At 42.9% G+C, this 20,556-nt stretch overlaps 1 protein-coding gene across 22 annotated transcripts in view; it reads left to right on the top strand.

Annotated features, from left to right (window-relative positions):
* Positions 1–20,556, top strand: part of PTPRD (protein tyrosine phosphatase receptor type D) — a 4,803,934-nt gene that overhangs the window by 4,690,134 nt on the left and 93,244 nt on the right. The gene's annotated exons all lie outside the window — the stretch shown is intronic.

The following is a 20,556-nucleotide window of genomic DNA, read 5'->3' as shown; positions in this document are numbered from 1 at the left end:
AGGGCTTTTCTGAGTTTTCCCAGCTGCACATATATTCCCGTATATCCAGGGCTAAAACTTGGAGCACATTTGTATGAAGGCTGTAGTTGTTAAGCTTAATCACACCTTGAATACTTTGCAATAGTTCTCCCTGCCGACAACAGTCAAATGTAACATTAAGCATACTGTGTCTCCCAGTGGTTGTCTGTTTTATCCACGTTATTTGTTTATTTACTTATTTATTTATTTTATTTGCATTTTTAAAGCGCTCACACAGCCCGCGGGCATCGAGGCACTGTTACAAGAATTGTTTTTGTTTTTTAGTTGCATAATATTTTTTTTTATTTGTCTTAGTTGCGTATTTATAACACACTTAATTACCCTGAGGTTTCTAAGCGCGGACCCAGGGATTGAACCTGTGTTGCTTCATGTTGTCTTGCTTCCAAGGCAAACACGTTGCCACTGAGATATCCTCCCGGGACGTTCTCTTAATCTACCAATTATATTTCCACAATGGATTTTTGTATGTTTTTACTTAATGTATTCTGTGTCAGTGCAGTTTACAAAGGACAGAAACACAAGAGATCCTCTGGAATATATTCACGTACATTGAGTGTGTAGAGGACAATACAGTATTCACATCTCAGACAATGTGGGAATATTAACATTCGGAAAAAGTTTAAACAAATAATATGAGGGTGTTTAAGTAAGATATCATTTAGTCCTGTATGGGGTCCAGCTGCGATGTTTGTGTACGTTAGTTGTGATTTAGGGGTTAAGTCACCCATGAGATCATTTTTAGGTTGCCTTTTTGGTGAGATATGTCTTTAGGTTTCAAGGGATTTCCTGTGGTGTTTTCTGTTTGTTTTCCCAAATTGCTTTTGCTGTGGCAATTGAATTATGATATTCAATGCAAAGTATTTTTGTCTTAATTATCAATGGCACGTGTTTGAAGGTCAACGGTTCTGCAGCATGTGACAGATGCAAGCAGTCTTTGAATGTTGAATATAATCTTGCATTTGTTGATAGATTGTTTGCAAGACTTTACACAGTGAAAATCGCGGAAGGTATTCTAAGGTTTCATGAACCACACTTACCCTGCCGACTTTAAGTTCGACACCTGTTGGTTATTTTTTACTGTTGATCCTATGTATTGCACTGCCCCTTCCCCTTTACCCCCGCACTTTTCCTCTACCCCACTCCCCTGCACTTGCGCGATCTCCATGTCAGCTGGCCTCGTTGTCTCTGTCCTCCCTCTGTACTCCCTTTTCCTCGTCGCGCCTTGAAACACTTGTGTATAGACGCGTTATAAATACCATATCATATCATATCATAACATGGATGGGGAGGGCAAAAAGGGGGTTCGTGGGGCACCCCATTAAAAGAAAAGAAAAGGTACGCCCCACGGGAGTCGAACCTCCACGAGGTAAATGTGGTTGATGAAACCTCATAGCACTATTACAAACAATGGAATCTTGCCTTTAAGTAGTTACTTCCTGTCACATATAGTGATATTTTAATTGGCAACTTTAAATTCTACTTGTACCACACTGTTGTCGCTATAAGGCGTTGGGGTTACTCTGAGAATATGGCAAATGTTGAGGAGGTATTAAAGTTTAAGGAACCTGTAATGCAATTTTAATTCCAAGCACCAATGGTTATTGTTCATACGTTTCAGAACTCAAAAGCAATTTCATTAATTGCATTGTGGCTTTGATGGGAGTGCTTAAAAGAGGATTTGACTGCAAATACATTATTATTTTAAGTAATTGGATTACAAGTCAGTCAAAAAGCATTTCTGAGTTATGACAATGAACTCTTCAATGTTCTCGGAACATATCACAATCCCTTAAGCACATTTCCACTGGCAGACAAATATCTATCTGCGACTGCCTTTTGTAAGTGCATCATTATGACCTGCTCTCAAACCTTGTTCATTTGTTTGTTTTCATTAATTTGCGCACAGGTTGTGCACATATATGTCTTTGCATGAAACACTAGTGTACAAGCAGCACATGAGAGTATGTCAGAGAGTGCTTATATCAAATGAACATTATGGAGTTAGTGATTGGATCAGCTTGAACTGAATGCACACTCTTGCCTGAGTACAAGTATGCATTTATTGCAGAGCTCTCAAGTTTCCCCTTGCTATGCATGAGAAGGCCATCCAGTCCTGTGTTTCTTCTTGTATCATTTTTAATTCTGGGACTTATAGTTGTTTGTTTCCTATTTTAAACTTTGAAACAATACAACTCCCAGAATTCTAAAAAAAGGACTACATGACCATCTCATGCCTGACATTCTTTGAGTGGTCTGTGCTGTAGGTAAAATAATTTGAAGCACAAAGTGGACTATTAGAGCACCTAATGGTTTTGTGTACAGTAGCTGATGAGTGGCAGCATCGCGGTTGGAATCCCTCCTGCATTGCACATAAGGGGAGAGTTCTAGTGCATGCAATTGGTCTCATGACCACTAAGCACAACTTTTGTGAGGGCCTTAATGATGGACTCCGGCGCCATTACCATCCGATCCAGCCCACCAGCTCATGTATTATTGCTATCAGCAAACTGGGTTTTTAACCCTGGGTGCTGATAGCCATCTATTTGTTTGAATAAATGAGTCACATGCCCACGACGTCCTGTTCATTCAAACATACACTCACCTAAAATGGCTGCCATGGAAATGGAAGGCAGGGCTCAATGTGCGGCCCTGTCGTCTTTCTCCACGGCAGCCCAAGATGTGGAAGCGGCAGTAGCACTGCTGCCAGAAGAATCAGGTTAGTGGGTGGGGTAAGGTAGGGGAAGAAGCACAGACCGCAGTGAAGGGGAAGTGGGAAAAGATGGCAGTGCAAGCCCTTGCAGCTTACTCGTAACACATGATTGAGTTATGGGATTCAGCAAGTGATCGGAGCAAACTGATTGGGTGTGACGCCTGCCATGGGTGCTAATAGCCATTATAGAATCTATGATGAGATTGTTCATCATGAGCAGAAACATGCTAATTTTGGATGCAGGTGGTGAGTGGAATGACTTAAATAGTTAAAGCTGATATTTGGACACGATTCCTACTACTTTTGTAGTCCACTTTCAGTACAGGTCATATATACAATATTAGAGTAGTCAAAAGGTACGTTTGGTTAAACTGAGGGTTTTGACCCACTCCATACTTTGCAGTAGCACCTGGAGCATATCAAGTGCTGGACGGGATTACCACAATAACTGATTTCAGCTCCAAATAACCCGACAGACTCAAGAATATGGCAACATATTACTTTATTATCAGTTCAAAAAGGCAGGGAAATCCAGCAAGCATAGCAAATCGCAGCTTACTCTCAAACACATTTCCATTACACAAAGGCTTTATACCTCAATAGCATCAGCTATGACATCCTCTTACGTGGCAAATAGTAAAAACCTATTGGTGCAGGGATTGGTTAAGGGAACATATAACCTATACCATATTCAGGTGTTAGTAACATCATTTGCTGCCCATTATCTGGTAGGCACACCTAGAACTTCTAGCTACAAATAAAACATATATAGTAGAATAGGAGCAGTGGATTGGCTTCTGCAACAATCTATGGTCCACCATTGCATAGGCCATGCTGATTGGTTGGCATCCTCTTCCAACCTTGGACATTCTGCACGTTAGCAGCATGTAAGCAAAACGAAACGCAGGTGCGGGGAACAACATCAGACAACTGCCGCTTGGCCAATTAGCCTTACCCTCTCTTGGCCCTCCTACCTGCAAGGCAAAAAACCTCGGGGTCATCTTCGACGCCACACTCTCCTTCTCTCCTCACATATCTGACGTCTCTAAGAAGTCACACTACCAGCTGCACCTCCTCAGAGGTATTCTTCCCTTTCTCTCCTTCCCCCAGAAGCTCACTATCTCCCGAGCCCTGGTTCTCTCGAAGCTGGACTACTGTAACAGCCTCTTTCTAAATCTGCCTGCCTCTACTCTCCGCCCTCTGCAACTTATCCAGAACAGGACTGCAAGACTTGTCCTTGGCCTCAAGCCCAGGGATCATATCTCTCCAGGACTGAAATCTCTACACTGGCTCCCAGTGGCTGCGAGGATTAAGTTCAAAACCCTCTGCATTGTCCACAAGGCCTTTTGGGGCCTGGGGCCTAAATACCTTCAACTCTCTCTTCCTAAATATCTTCCTTCTCGAGCTCTTCGCTCCTCCGTCTCCAACTCCCTCAGGGTCAGCCGCTTCTCCAAGCAACGATTTGGGGGTAGATCTCTCTCCGCGGCAGGGGCCTCCCTCTGGAACAGCCTTCCTGCCTCCCTGAAACTTGAGGAGAACCATCTCCGGTTCCGGAAGCACCTCAAAACCTTCCTCTTTGCTTCTGCCTTCACCCCCCCTCCCCTCTGCTAAATTCTTGACTGAAAATGCACTCAACCTGCAACTGGGCCAATCTCCACATGCAACTTGCAACCTGGCAACCCCTGCACTGCGGGACTGTCTCTGTATCCCGACAGCCCCCTTTCCCAGCACTTGTCTGCACTTAACTTGCACTTGCCACCAGTCTGGCACTATTATTTATCTGTTGTTCCACTACCTTGTACTGCACTCTCCCCCCTCCTTTTTCCCCTTGCACTTTTCCCTTCCCTCCACCCATGCACTTGCGCAATCTAAATGACACCTGGCCTAGTAGGATTGTTGTCTGTCTTCCACTTGTTTCCCCCCTCCCTGCCTCGTCGCGTCTTGAAACACTTGTGTATAGGCGCGTTACAAATGCCATATCATATCATATCAGTTATGCCTTACGACAAGTTCTCTTCTTTGTAGTTGACCGTGTTGCCTGTTCTCTTCTCTGGAACGTTTAAGGAGTGAGGGTACATAGCTATTTTCGTCTGGAGTGTTATGAATAGCCCTTGTTTTCTTGTCTTACACCACGTTTGAGGAGACCATGAATTCTACAGTCTATCCTTTTATTTAGTGCTATCTATTTGATTCAATTATACTGGATACTATTACTCTCTTTGGTCTCTGGAGACTTGGTTGCTCTCTCTTCTATATGCTTTCTTAATTTTTAACTGTACAATACTTGGCACTTGTAAAGGTTTATTCCTTTGATTAATTTAAGAGAAATATTTCTTACGTACATGGCTTATCCTCTCCGACTCCTTTTGTACTTTTGCAGTTGCTTACCCCTGCTGCACCGTTGATCCTTAGCCAAACATATTTTCTTTGTTCTTCCACGATTTTGTGTTTCAGAGCCTGTCAGCTCTGCAGCTTTGGCATCTCTCTCCTTGGGATATTTAGCTTACTATTAGACGAAACCGATGTCCATCTTCTCAACATGGCCGCTTTACCTGCGTAATATTTTCTATTGTTGCAAGCTTCTGTATATCATCTATCTTGTGTTTCTGAAATATACATCTACTGCATCGCTTCTTACTAATCGTCTCAGTATATATAATTTCTTTGTGCCCATATGGTAATTTACTTCAGTTGCATCTTCATTCCTCGAGTATTCGCATATCGTTTCAGTACGTCATTGTGACGTCTCTTTATGACACTCACTTTACACCTGTCAGACTTTACTTATAATTCTTCTTCGTTTGGTGGTGTCTGCAGACTTCCTTCTACCACTTCAGTTCGAGGGTACATTCAGTACAGTTGTCTGAGTGCATAACGTCTTTCATATCTTCGATGCCGTATTGGGATGATACCAGTTTTTATGCACAGTGCTTTCTTACTGCTGGCTCTACTATGACAGATGTGAGGGGGCGGGCTCCTTAATGACATGTGCTTCTCCTACATATTTGATTGAAGAGGCAACACCATTAGATTAGTGAGATAGGTGCATTGTTAATTCAATTTGTAAAGCTGAATAAAGTTGAATTCAGCTAAAATTCCTAAAATGCTATCATACAAAATAGCATGCTCAACCACTAGAAAAAATGTGGCACGTTTAGCTAGTCTTCTGTGCAGTCTATGAAATGTTACACCCAAGATTTCTCTTAGGGAAGCAATCTGTCACCTCATCTGGCTCGCAAGTGGCCAGCGCCCACTCCCTATGTACAAAGATATAAAACAGCAACCAGGAAGGACGTGAACACATCTTCCAGTTAATTAATGACTCATACAAAGAACTAGGAGTCACTTAACAAGCCTTAAAATTGGCTTATGCCAAGCCTACATTTAAATAACCCACACTCAATCACGCTAACCACCTTCGAGCTGATTCCCTATCACCAATACTCTCTACACAGTCAAATTGTTTGACAAATGTACTCACCAACAACTCTGTGATTATGTTGATAAACAATCATGCACGCGACACACCATGATTTCATACAAATGAAAGGAATGGACTCATCCCTCTCATTAAGGCTGAACTTACAACACCAAAATTGTCCTGTGAACATTTGAAGATTTAAGAGGCAAAAGTTCTACTTTCCGCACAAAATTGTGAGACACTTTGTGGGGTTGCAGACAAGCCCTCTGCACCACATAAAAGCATCCCCATGCATCTATTTGTCCCCCTCGGCTACCATAGTCCCAGAATCTAAGAATGGTTGTTTTTTTTTTCCAGGTAGGCCCCACTAAGGCAGTGAGGCGTGTTATAGGGCACTGTAGAGGAGGGAAGCAGCCAGAAATTCCTTGAAAGCCATATATTATATTGTATCCCTGGAAGATCTCAGTCTTCCTAGAACAAATGTTTAGAAAAGTTATAAAAAAGCTTGTTGAACCAAAAAATACTCACATTTCCAGTGATTCAGTAAATCACTGACATATTCAGTCAGTACTGCGTCCCATCCATGTAGGACACACAATGGCTTCTTTGAAATGCCAAGTGCCCTCAGCCGCCTGGATAGTCTGGCTTCATTTGATGTGTCTATCAACATGGAGGGGACCACACTGAATGATATCACCTTTCCAACAGGACAGATACAACCATACCTAAGGTCTTAAATATCCACCCAGCATTATCTCATGCAGAGTACCACAAGGTTCCAGCAAGCCACACTTACTCTTTAACTTGTGTATGATCCCACTCAGTGAAATCTTCGACGACTCAGATCACACCTGCTACAATGAGGTCGATGTTACACTAATAATCTGCAAGTGCACCCAAGGCAGTTTAGCTTTTCTTTGCCCCAACCTCTCATGAATGGACTCACGGATGATGGAAAATCGACTGAATTAAAATACAAAATAAACTGAACTAAGCACCAACATAATACCCCCACAACTAATTCCTGGACGGAAGAAATGGAACCCATCAGCAACTGACTTCAAAAGTCAAAAACATGTATCCTTCATTGCGCACCCGATGCCCTCACTGAGAACTCTGCCAGTAATTGTCATCATATTTTCAAGCATTGATAACGTCCAACAGCTTTTCCCTAAGCTCTGTTGACTACCCGCAGAACCATCTACAAATAGTATGGAACTCAGCCACAAGACACTTTGTGAGATTGGAGAAATTGAAACACATGACCATGGTTCTCCGGAACATCAGCGGTTCCCAGTCCAATGCAGGACGTACCTCAAACCACCAAGAATAGCCCACGGTGCCCCCAATACAGGAGCTCAGAAACCAGTGTGAAATAATCACCCCACAGAAGGCTGCCAGGATGCTGCATTCCAGAACTGGGCTCAGTTAGCAACAGTCCTATGTTTCCACATGGAATGCCAAGGATGGATCATTTTAATCAGTGCTGGTAGGCGACCTCCAAAGACTAGACAATCCTGGGACACCCTGTCCATACAGTAATGGGCAATGGACACTGAATCCTTCTTTGAGCAGAGGCACAGGTTGTGCTTCCTACCAAACTATAGAAGTCCATACCCAGGCAATCATGCACATTGTTTGACCACATGACTTTAATGAAACCCCAAGAACATAGTTGTTCACCAGGGCACAATAAAGAAATGCCACTGATATGCTCAATTCAGAGACTGGAACGTAGCCAGGGCAGTCTCGCCCATGTGCCACCATCCTCAATGGCCAAACAACATCAAGGTATTCTGCAAGCACATGCGTGGGGTGGTACAAGGACCTGAACATGCCCAAACCCACACTACAGGAATAAACCAAGGACAGCCAAGGACACCTTGCCTGATATGTATCCCCAGCCCCTGATCCTTGAAGTATCCCTTCCTCACTAACCCGCTCATCACTTCTTTTTCCCATCATACACTACAAGCATGGCTCACCACACACAATGAAGCGGAACACGTGCTAGTACCCCACACCAGTTCATACTCTTTCCTCCATGCAAACAGCCATCAACAGCCCACTCACTGTCCATGCTGGTGGACCACACTGGTCAAGCAGAATAGGAACACCTGAAACTCCCCTCTGGATACACAATCCCTCAAATACTCCCTCCAGGAAAGCTGTGAAACATTCCAACATGCAGAATATGGTTTCTTCCAGAGAGCATTTTGTCAACATTGCAGGATACACGCTTGTCTTCCCTCTCCTCAGATTAAGCTTTATATATAAATAAATACTGGAAAATGCCTCTTATTTTTCTTCCAATAAACAATATTCGTCCCTAGAGGCTTACATGCCCCACTAAGTGTTTCCGGTGTCTTTGTGCATCTTCCAACATAAATGTGCATTATTATTGTATTCATGAGCATTCATGGGAAGAGAGGTTTTGTGGTAGCGCTGCTTCAAAGGCAGTTGCTAGTCCTTGGTGAGTGTTGTTTGGCAATGGATGTGGGCTGCTGATTTACAAGTGGGGCCTTATGGGACCCAGTGAATTTGAAGGGTCAGATGAAGGACAGCATGGGTTTCGACTGGGGCTTCAGACGTCCCCTGACAAATGTGTAGTGGTTGCATGCTAGATGCATTCTGAGTGAATGGAACAGCTCAGGAGAAAGATGGGTGCATAGATGGAATAAGTGTTCTGTGAGTCTCAGTTGGATCTGACCTGGGAAAGGGTGATGATTGCCTGCATGACCAAACACAAACTCTCAGGGGCTGTGGGACCTCCGGCAGTAACGAGCGATGTTATTCGCTGAATGCTTTCATGGTGCCCCCTATGCAGAATTCTTTGCACCACTACTTCACAGTTGGGGCAGCACGGCATGCGCACCTGGAGCTAGACGCTATTGCACATGCATGTCATTCCGCAAATCGAGGTTGGAACTCACAAACTTGATATGCTTAGGGTCTTTTGTTCGACATAGTGCTATTTGGCTGCAACACGCGTGGATCTACTACCACCTCTGTTGAACTGCGCTTTGAACAGTGGCTCCCCTATATTGCCACGGTGCTAACTTACGTAACACATGCAGCAGTCCTTACCAGACAGAAATCCTGTGGGGGGACCATCTTACCCCGCTAAGACTCCTTCCAAATGTGGGGAACCAAACAGCAGGGATAACCAGGCCTGTGAGTCAAGCTTTTTTTTAATGGCTTTAGCTGTTCCCGGGCTTCTGCCTGATGCCGCCCCCGTACAATATGCACCTTCCACCACAGCTCACATTCCCGCGCACCTGAGAAAGCATGAATCATTAAGGCTGGTGGGAGTTGCTCCCCACCTGCCTCTCCCACCACCATGCATTTTCCCAAACAACAACAGGGACTAACAATGGAAACATCAGCATTTGTGCCAGAGGCACTCAAAGTCCCCTGACATGCACAAATCCCGCAGCATACAACTAGCCATACACATATCCATGCCACCAGCCATGATTACCACCGCACATGCAACATCCACCATGATAAAACACATTATATCAATGTGTGTGTACACTACAACAGGCTAACACACGCAGACAATTGGAATTGGAATGTGATAGTCAAAGAAAACATACACCACACATATATGGTTTGCATATACTGACTAATAGAAGAGGAAAACACCTACCTAACAATTGTGGTGCGATTGCAATGCCTGCTTCTTTCGTGGGTGTGTGTTAGTATGTGTGCCTGTGCCATGGACGTTTTCCTCATGGTGCAAGTTGCGTGTGTAGCAGTTTGGTGTGCCTGGTTGCACTGCGTTATATGTGTAGAGTTGTATGCAATGATATTTGTGCATACTAGCGACTTTGTGTGGCTGGTGGCACTACTGCAATTCCTTTTATTGTTGATGCTTGATGTTTTTAGAGTGCATTACAAACAGTGTTACCATATACTGCTAAGGATGATGCCAATTGATGTCGAAGTGTTTTTATATTGTTTATATCGTTTATATTGTTTAGTTCTTTCAAAGTTGTGTGCTTTAGAGTCAACTTTTAAATTTTTAATTACAATGATTTCTTAATTTTAAAAAGAATGCTGAGAAATCCTTTTGTGAAATTGCAATAGAATGTAATGAAATTATTATGCCTTCTTATGTTTATGGAGGTAATATATCTATTTTAAGATAAGCTGTTAGACATATAGTTGTATTTTTGTTTTGCCTTGCATAGTCTAATGTTTAAAGTGTGGCAAATTTGTGATACTCTGAATTTGATAGGTTGAAATTTTTAACCATATCAAATAAAATAAATAAAAAAATAAAAAAATAAAAATAAAAAGAGTGCATTACTGGTGGTGTGGTGTGCCTGGCGGTACATTGTGTGGAAATGGAATGTCGCATGGGAAGGAACACTGCTGAAATAGGCTCAGATATTGCAGTGCAGTGGAAACAGCAGTGTCAGCTGCCGTTGGCACAGTCAAAGCTGCAGCATTGCTGTAAGAGGCACAGCAGTGCCAGTGTGAAGCTTGGCTGCCAAGGCCGGAGTGCATCTGGCAGGTGCTGAGGTAGTGCTGTCGCAGTCAGTGGAGTAACTTTGCTGAACATGTTGAGGGGGACATGGTATCTGAAGAAAAGGTGCCCCAGCCAAATGAATGGGGACAAGATGGTGTGCCATGAAAGTTGGGGGGGGGACAAACATCACTGTCCCCCCCTAAAATTACGCCCATGGTCGCAGTTAGGTAGCAGGCCAGACAGCGCAGCGCATCTTACTGCACAGGGACTTGCATCCACTGCAGGGCAGTGGCATTTATAGCAGAGCTCAAGGAGCAGGGGCGATTGGTGTTAAGGACCTTCTGGATGGGCTCCTGTGTACAGCGAGCGCAGCATAGGACTACCGTCTCCCCAGCTGATCAGGACATCCACATCTGGGAATGTTAGTATGGATCTGTTGCCAACATATCCAGTTCAGATTGCGTGCAGACTTGAGTACACGGGGAGGCAACGCCGCAGGAGACGGGGCCGGGCCATTGCTAACGTCGCTATCTGTCCTCCCCTCCACCCTAACATGAACTACGTATATTTCTGATTTTCAAAAACCTCTGCGTCACTGGTCCTGGTTCGGGTGCGCATGGTTGACTGTCAGCCATCACTCACGTTGAGTGCAAAGCATTGTGGTGCTATATCGGCGTCTCATATGTCACTGGTCTGAGGGCATTCCGCTCATCTAGAAATTGGGCAGGCAGCAAACAGCCCCTGAAGCACTAATGGACACATTATCCACTGATATATGTCAGAAGTTCCCAAAGTGATGTTTTGATCCACATGCTACTGATTGCGCTCCCGGTTAAATGACCTGTAAAATCCAGTAATTAGCCTGTCTTTACCTGCCAGCTCACCGCAGATTCAGCAAAGGCTCCGCAATTTGAATGGCCAGAAACGGATCCATAAAGCCCACCTCTTAACATGCTCCTGCAGCGCATGCAGTACACAGAGCCCCCTGCTAGCCCATCCTCTTCAGGTCCCTTTCTCCAGCCCTCCTGCTGCCATATCACATCACGGCGCATTAAGCAGATCGCGGCTCGTGGGACTAAGTCAATCATGTTCTCAGAAACTGCAGACAAATGTTGTCACCGGCTGGATGGAAATATCGAGGCAATAACAATGTTGTAGCGGGCATGCTTGCTTAATGGCCTGTGCAGCCTTTCTTCGCTTGTAAACAGCGCAGTGTCTAGCCCTGAAATGGAAACGGCGGCCACAGACTGTACATCGGGTTTTGTGGGTGAGAGAGAAGTCACATTTGGCAGAATTTGTACACAGCCAAGGAAGACATTCTAGATGTTGCAGTTTCCCGAAGAGGTGGTGTGTACATTGATATGAGCTGCTTTGTCCTCAGGATCTTATTTTAACTTGTAAGCTCATGACTGCATGCAGAACCATCATTACTTTGGTCTTCTTAATGCCAGCCAGGTGGATGTCTGGAGTTTCTATGCCACGTGGTGAGCGGCCAGCTTCAGTCACTCCTGTTTGTGAGTTAGTATGAGTTGGACTGGTCTTCATCCTCAGCGGCAGCTCGAATTGTCCTTTTCAGTTTGGGCTATTAAGTGGTGTCAAATCACCAAAGGTAAAACACAGCTATTACATTGGAGTATAGCTAGAGAGAAATGGCTTATGAGGCAGGACACAACGCTTGTAGGTGTTATTTGGTTATGTACCCTCCCATTGACTTCCCAAGGTCATGTTAATCCGTATGGCCATTCCCACCCCCTTTCTTGCCCATTCCTGCCCAAAACAAATCCTCCTGGGAACTCTTTGAGATAACTGTAATCAAGTCTTACCATCAAACTTGGTGCTCAAAATGCCTGCCAGTGTTTTTTTTTCAAAGCAGTCTTTTGAGAGTTCATAACTTGATTGGAGATGTAAACGCTTTATTGTTGTAATAATGATGTTTTAACCAGTTGCTTGTTTCCAGGTATTACCCATTTGCCAGGCATTGCCATTAGATGGCCAAGTACTTGCACCATTTTGCAGCTGCTACCATCAACGTCCAGTTAATTCCACTATGGCCGTGCTTCCCATGCCTACGCAAAAGCCAACACGGTTGCCATTGCCAATGCTTGTTTCCTTTAGACCCAGGCTCGCAGTTTGGGATCCGGTTGCACAGTTAGACAAGAGTTGTCTTTAACTTCCGCCCCAATATCGGCCTTTCAGCAAGCACGCACGCACGCAGTGCCTGTGGAAAGCCTGCCATTGTCCTCAAAATACATCCGAAGTTTGTCTATTCCTTTTGAAGCCACAGGGAGTCGCCTCTGCCTCCACTACCCAAGCTGAAGAACAGATAACATGGCCTGCTTTATGTGCCGTGCTGGTCTTATCGCGTTCTAGTTGAAGGGCTGCCGGAATGATGAAAAACAAAAAGCGCAAATGGGGCTCCGTCATTATCACTGTTACGGCGAGCTCAGCTCTTCCCGATCAAAGACAAATGCGCTCTCTCATACCATCGTCATCCGTCAACTTGATAAGGATGCCAGGCTTTGATAGGGCACAGTGCGAGAACAACCGAAAAACATACACGCTCACATACAGAGCAAGGGCTCTGGCAGAACTGTGCGATCTGGATAAAATGCCGCCCTGACAACGTGGAGGAAGACATTACAGGTCCTCTTCCATTGAGGAAGTATCGTGTAATGTAAGTCACTTCCGGGTTACCATAGTAACACTCACTGGTCAGTAGACAATGGCAGATATCATTATGTGGATCATCTCTGCCTTTAAATCATTGCATTTGCAAAGTCTAATATAGCCATTGCCATGGTTTCTTGCAGTGAAGGTAATTATGCCTTTTTGACATGAGCCTTGAAAGTAGGTCCTGTCCTTGTTGCGGGAATAGCCCTCCCTTCCAGCTTTTACGGTACCACGTGGCGACTCAACAGTGGGAAAGATTAGAATTGGACTTTATATGGGTTTATTGGAGCCATTTTAACTCTGGATCATTCCCAAACTTCTCCCCATTAACCATTGCCTGGAAACCTGTGTTCCAAAGTAATGGCTCCATGTAATGGGTACTGTGTGTATTTTTGTCTAATATCGTAGTATTAGTACACCTGCATGGTGTGCCTTTTACACTACCGGTTAGAGATGGACAGGAGCCTTACAGAGTGGGACTTGGAGGAGTTGTATGCATTTGGTGTATCTGCGTCTTGGACAAGTTCTTGAAGTCCTGTATGCCAGAGGTAATGAACCCTAGGTAATCGACCCTATTGTAAGAGGTTTTGTTATAGAGCATAGAAACATTGTAATTGTCAATATGAATAAACCAGAACTGGCGGAATCCAAAGAAGGACGGAGAAACAAGACCCTTTTTTGGTTACGTTCCAAAGTTGTACATGGCTGAGTTAGTGCACACGATCTTCGACTCCCATACAGGGTGCAAATTAAAGACTGGTGCACGGGAAAGGACACAGATTGTATCATCATTGGTTGCGGCCAGACCAATTTGCCTCGTCATCAGAATCAGAGAAATTGCCAACGCTATTGAGAAACTCAGCCAGCATTATTAGAACACTTTAAGATGATTCTGCCTCTAAACTCACTCTTATGACAATGGTCATTGAAGTATCCTGCTGTTGAAGTCAAAAGAATGCGATATGTTAACCAATCTATTGTGTGGATTTGTGTTATCATTCATTACAGCAGCAGGTGAAGAGATTCATCCTACTAAGCAATCAGGATACTGCGTACGTCTCACAACATAGAACAGAATAAGGTGACAACCAGAAAATTGACCATATACACTAAATCCGGAAACAACTACTGAAATTATACAGTTTTCCCACTTTCACTTTTGAGACCAGTTCATTAAAGAATTGTTATTTGTAATTACAAAAGTGAAACAGTTTTATAAGAATTGTACAACACAACAAAGATGATATTACAAAATGATGCTGAGCAAATGCTATATGTTTCAAAGAATAAGAATTCTGGGAAATCGTGAACTCACAAGATGCCTAGCAAGGAATAAAACAATGTAATGCAGTGACAGAGGCTTTCTGGGGTGCCCTTTTTAAGGAATTATACACAAAGATGATACATCTACTAGATCTTTGGGGTATGTAAACAAATGTCCTCCAAAGTGAGAATTCGTTTTTGATCACGATTTATTGGTCAAAATTATACGTAATTGCAGTAATTCCTGGGCGCCGGGACCGAAGCAACTGCCTAGCATATTATTTAAACCTAATCCTGATACATGGGTGGCCCTATTTTTGATTTGTTAAGAAATATCATTGATACAATGCATTTACGTGAATTGTGGTGAACCGCTTCAGTTATTCCAATTCATAAAAAGGAGATAAATGTGATCCTAGTAATTATAGACTTACTGGCAAAAAGTACCCATTCTCCGAATGGGTCCTGTGGACAGACATGACAACACTCTCATTAATTATTGAAAATCAATGATCCTGTATGTCGCTGTTCTGATTTGCTTATTGCTTGATGTGCCTTGCACTCTGAAGTAACCTGCACCTAGAACGGGTGCGGGTGGCTGGCTGACATACCCCGGAGGAGATGTTGGGGGGAGGCGTGAGTTGGTGTACTGCTGCATACGGGGACCTACTGTGGTCTCTTCCCACCTGTTGTCTCACCCTGGTGCGGTGCAATTCGTTGCAGCGCATTGCAGTGAAAATGTCCCAGAAACTTTGCATTTTAGGGTTGACGACCGGTCCGTCTACGACCACATTGATGTTTCACTGATTTCAGGCAACCATCTCATGTGTGAAGGTGCTGAAATCCGGGGAATGGAGTGGGGTGTCCAAATGTTATGTAGCCAGTCATGTCTGGAGGGTCCTAACAGGTAACTATGCTGGACACCGGCAGTAAGGTCTTTGCCTCGCTTCTTTTAACACATTTAGAGGCTTAGGCCTGTGGAATTGGGAGACGGAATAAAATGCAAACTGGTTTCCGTAAAGGTCAGGGCACCGATGTTAATGGATTTGCTGTAAAATACTGCAGCATAGGGTGTGGGGCAAAAAAAAAAGAACTCTATTTTAATGGCCACAGTTGATTTGTATGCAGCATTTGAGTGTGTGAATCATTATTTGCTGTGGACTAAATTGATCAGGTGGGGCATACCAGAGGGTCTACTTAATTTAATGGTAGGCCTTTATGAAAACTCAGGAATACAGGCTAGGCTGAACCAGGAATGGTCAGTCTTGCCAAAAATTGCCACCAATACAGGATTAAGGCAGGGTTGCATTCTTGCACCCTGCCTTCTACATGTATATGTTTCAGATGTTGGTGAATATTTAAGCTCTGCTTCTTTTATCCTTCCCAAAATAGGTTTCCTTAGTATTTTATTCTTACCCTACACTGATGATTTTTGTTTTGTTGCCCGTTCTGTAATTGGTCTGCAAAAACTGCTCACAGCATTTTCCTCATATGCCTCGAAAAAGTCACTGATTATAAATCCTGTAAAAAATAAAGTTCTTCAGACTGTAAAGAGGAAGGGACATCCAAACAAAAACAGTGTTCCTGGATACAATTCTGATGAGTCAAGTGAATTCAATTATGTATTTAGACTTCATAATCATTGGGGAACCTCATACAAAGTACATATGGAAGACCCTGAAGCAAAAAACGTTGTGTTTGTCAGTCAGATGAGAAGTATCAATCAAAAATAAGGAACATTTACTGTTGTGATTTTTTTTAAGGGAAGGTGACTCTGAAAATCCTTTATGTCATTAAATTGTTGGGAGAATGGGTTCTAGACTTTCTGGAAAAAATAAGGGATATATTTGGCGAAAAATGCTGAGATTCCCGAATGCGGTTCCCGTGACAGCAATCCGCTATGACTTGGGATCTCATCCCTTAAAGCTAAGTTAAAGTGGAGACAATTTAACTAATATCAAAAGATTACTCTACCCATGACTGATCATTTATATGCAGATTTGAATTCTATTATGGAACTGGCAGATGTGAATTTGATTACAAAATTGAAGGATCAATGTGAAGAGCATCTTAATAAAATAGGGAAGAGCATCTTAGACCTGCAGAAGTCCCCCAGAAAGGATAAACATGCCTTACTAAAACTAGACTAGTGTGAAACAGTGGTGAGGTTTCATAGGTATCCTTAAAAAAGTAGGCGTTCTTGCCCCCTTCCTCAATCAATTTCCAAATAGATATAGTCAGGATGATTTTATAAGGATTTCATTGAATGTTTTCCATAATAAGGAAGTGTTCTTTAGACATAATCCTGTAAAGGAATAGGCACCATTTTGTAGATTTTGTAAGGAGAAATTTGTACTGGAGACGTTTAAACATTTGATTATTTATTGTAAGGCCCTCTCAGACAGTCGCTTGATCCTTTTTAAAAAGGTGATTGCAATTTCGCCAGCCTCCGATGGTGAAATCTCCGAAGTTATGTTTAAATGGACATCCTACATTTGTCAGAATTGCTGTCAAGGGTGTTTTAAACAATTTAAAATTAATGCAATAATTGTGTTTTATATTTCTAGATTTTATGTGATGAAAATTATTAATTGAGACTATGTTTTTCTTTGTCTATGTATATAAATTAAGGATTCTTAACCTTCTCCTCTTGTCTTAGAGTCTGCCTGTATACATTAATTATGATGTCATTATTGTGAAAAAATGTAACTTATGTTAGTGTTTTTGTACATATAGTGTATGTGTATGTTGTTTGATTAAATTATGTGTGTATATTTTGTAATTGTAAAGGTTTTCATTTGAAACTATAAAACAATACACAATAAATAAAGAAGTGTTGCATTTTTGAAAGCTGAGCGCTCACGCAGGTGAAAAAAATCATAGCATATTAAAATTGCTCCAAAGCAGGGGTTTCAACGGAAACTACAAGTGCATGTCATGGGCACTTTAAATGCTCACTCAGTAACCAGCTGGACGTAGCATTCAGCCGAGCCCTTCACCCAAATGGGTGTCCGGGCACAATGCATATCTTGGTCTCAGGTGCACACCCAATACTTAGATATGCAAGAAGGATCAGGCTACATGGCACTTACGCCCACAGGTCGGCCCTCTTTGTGAATGGAGGTTATGAGTCGGGGGACCTACACAGAGAACATTCTGGGAGTAGGATGTGATGAACAAATTGATCTCTGAATTCTGCGCCATACTTTTTTGTGACTCTGACACTGTGGTCCTAATTCATGGAATTTTTTGTACAATTGACTTCGTACTGACTTTGCACCGACTTTGCACTGCAAAAATACACTTTGCACAGTTCCATGAATCAGGGTTTGTTCAGGCAGTGCAAAGTCACTTTTCACAAGTGCAAAGTCACTTTGAAAGGTGCAAACATGAAACGTGCAAACATGAATCGGGTCCTGTGTATTTTTGTCTGAGATATTAAAGTGTACTTGCTGTACAGTATCCTCTCTGTCTCTCCGTGTCTCTCTCTCTCTCTGTAGTGTGTTCTGATGCTCATCCTCTCTCTACCTCTTCTACGGTTATTGTACTGTTACCTCTCCCTCTCAGTATCAGTGCAGTCTGCTAAATGTATGTGCACTCTGTGTGTGTGTGTGTGTGTTTTTTACATTTTCTCTATAACCCTGCATCTTCCTCTTACTACCTTTCATGTACTCCCTCTCCCCAGCTCTATGTCTCTCACACTCTGTGCTCTGTGTGTGTGCTCCCTCTCCCTCTCTGTCTCTCTCCCTCACCTTCTCACTCTATCTTCGAGTGTGCATCGCTGTCTCTCCCTCGTTGTATATCTCTCTTTTGTCTCTCTCGCTCTCTCTCGCGCGCACTCTTCATTTTGCCTGCTGTCTCCCTCTGTGTGTCTCTAAATGAAACATTTCATTGAGGCTCATAGAAGAAATGGGTGATTGGTTTTAATCTAAGTGTAACTCTTTCCAAAGAGGTATGACATTTTGAGAGACAAAATTGTGTCTATTCTCGACAAAAGAAGCAATTTAAAAAAGGACATTATGTTATTGTACTAAATTTGAAAGCGGTCTGGTTAAGCTGTTAAAATATCCATTCCAAATGATCACTTGCAGTGCGGATTGTAGTCATAATGAGAAATATTGAACTTGCCTCACTGAGCAAAAAGCATAACAAACTATCAAAGCCTAGACTAAGTATATATATTATTTGGTATGATACTCTTTCGAAATACCCGTATGAGAACAAAAAAACATAACACATAGCAGATATGAGAGTTCCAGGCTGTGCTGTACAAAATCCAAGAGCATTTTGAGTGCATAAGATTGACCCAAGAACCTTATATTTGACAAATATGTCTGTGATAGAAGAATTGTGTGCTTGACTCACTAAGTACCTGATTGCGCACAGGGGTTGGTCCTCATTTCATTTTTCAGAACACTCTTCCTAACATTAAAGCTGTTGCAATCCTGGACAGCCTCACGTTTTCGACGTGAGGATAGAAATGCATGCAACATCTGTCACTCTATTAGGATCCAAGGGCCATCCTCATTCTCGTTTCTTGAGGTACTGCTTCCTCTCCCCAGGTTGTTTTAGATGAGGAGGATGTGCCTGAACAGCAACCTTAGAGAATGATGTATACCGGATAAACGAAAGGATTGATGCCAGCTGTGCACATGCTAAGGAGCTTCACCTTACTTTCAATGCATTGAGAAAAGGATGGAATCCTGAGCTTCTGTGGCCAGCCTGGATTCTTCGGCACAGAGACTAATGCACGATGGTTGAAACAGTGCTGAGTCTGCTTTTCATGTTGATTATTGTGTTTACCATTTAAAAGAAACCTGATATTTGATTGCCAGGCCTAACCTTTGGTTCCATAGGTGTCATGGCCTTTTCATTGATCCTTGGTTTGTAAGATATGCTCGTTTCAGTGAGTTTAGCCCAGGCCATAAGTGTCATTAGAGAGCTGAACACCCTCTCCTTTACTTCTGGGGCATGGATGTGATGGTTGTGAGGGGTCGAAGTTAAGTCTGAAATATCGGGCTTAATATACCACTTATGGGAGTCATGGCCTTTCATGTAGGCGTCTCATAAAATGTGTGTCGTATTTGCTTGTTTTGCTTCTGCGTTCTTGAACTTGTTGCACATAAATATTTAGCAACTGTTACTACATGTCTGATTATATGGTAAATATACTTAAGGAATGATGCATTGTTCATCTCGCGTGTGTAAAATGAATCCACAAAGCACTGATTTCACATCTATGTGCCCGCAATTCACCCTAAACCACATTTCCTGAGAGGTGTTGTGATTTTTTTGGCGGAATAAAATAATTCATTTGGTGACCCCGTGTTTTTCTTTCAAAAAGGCAAGGTCTCCAGTGCTCCAACCCATTGTGGGAGAGATATTTTTTATTTATTTATGCCTGATTGGTACTGCAGCCAACAATGGCCAGTTGTCTGGTTGACTGGAGCAGAGAGCTGAGGAAATGCAAGCACTTGCCTCAGAGATATTCCAATCACTGTCTATGCTTCTCCATGGAAAGCAATGTGAGGTACAAGGATTCACAAAACCCTAAACTTAGTAGGGACAAAGATGAGCTCCAGGTGCAAACTTCACAACAGCTTGCCAACAACTGATTATATGATTGCAATATCTGGAAAATGGTAAACTCATATACCAGCCCTGCTCAAACGATGAACCTACTGGGGGTCATTGCCAATGATATGTTAATTGCATGAAGGGGAACACCAATGTTTACACTTATGTGTTGCGAGTCCCCTGATGCAATGGTTGGCACTCACAAAGCAGAGTGTAATTGTAAAGAGTGAATGGAGACAAAACCACCTTTACTCTTCACTTTTACTCTCTGCTTTGTGAACAACAACGCTGCATGCAAATTCCACTTTAAAGGCAGCGCCTGGGTTTATAATGCACCAGGTGTAAATGTAAGGTGTAGTCTGTAGGAATCCTTTGGTTTGTCAGGCGTAAAACTGTGTG

Source organism: Ambystoma mexicanum, chromosome 6p (genome assembly GCF_040938575.1).
Source record: "Ambystoma mexicanum isolate Mex_15411 chromosome 6p, UKY_AmexF1_1, whole genome shotgun sequence".
Taxonomy (NCBI): Eukaryota; Metazoa; Chordata; class Amphibia; order Caudata; family Ambystomatidae; genus Ambystoma; species Ambystoma mexicanum.
This window is presented reverse-complemented; position numbering and strand designations above follow the sequence as displayed.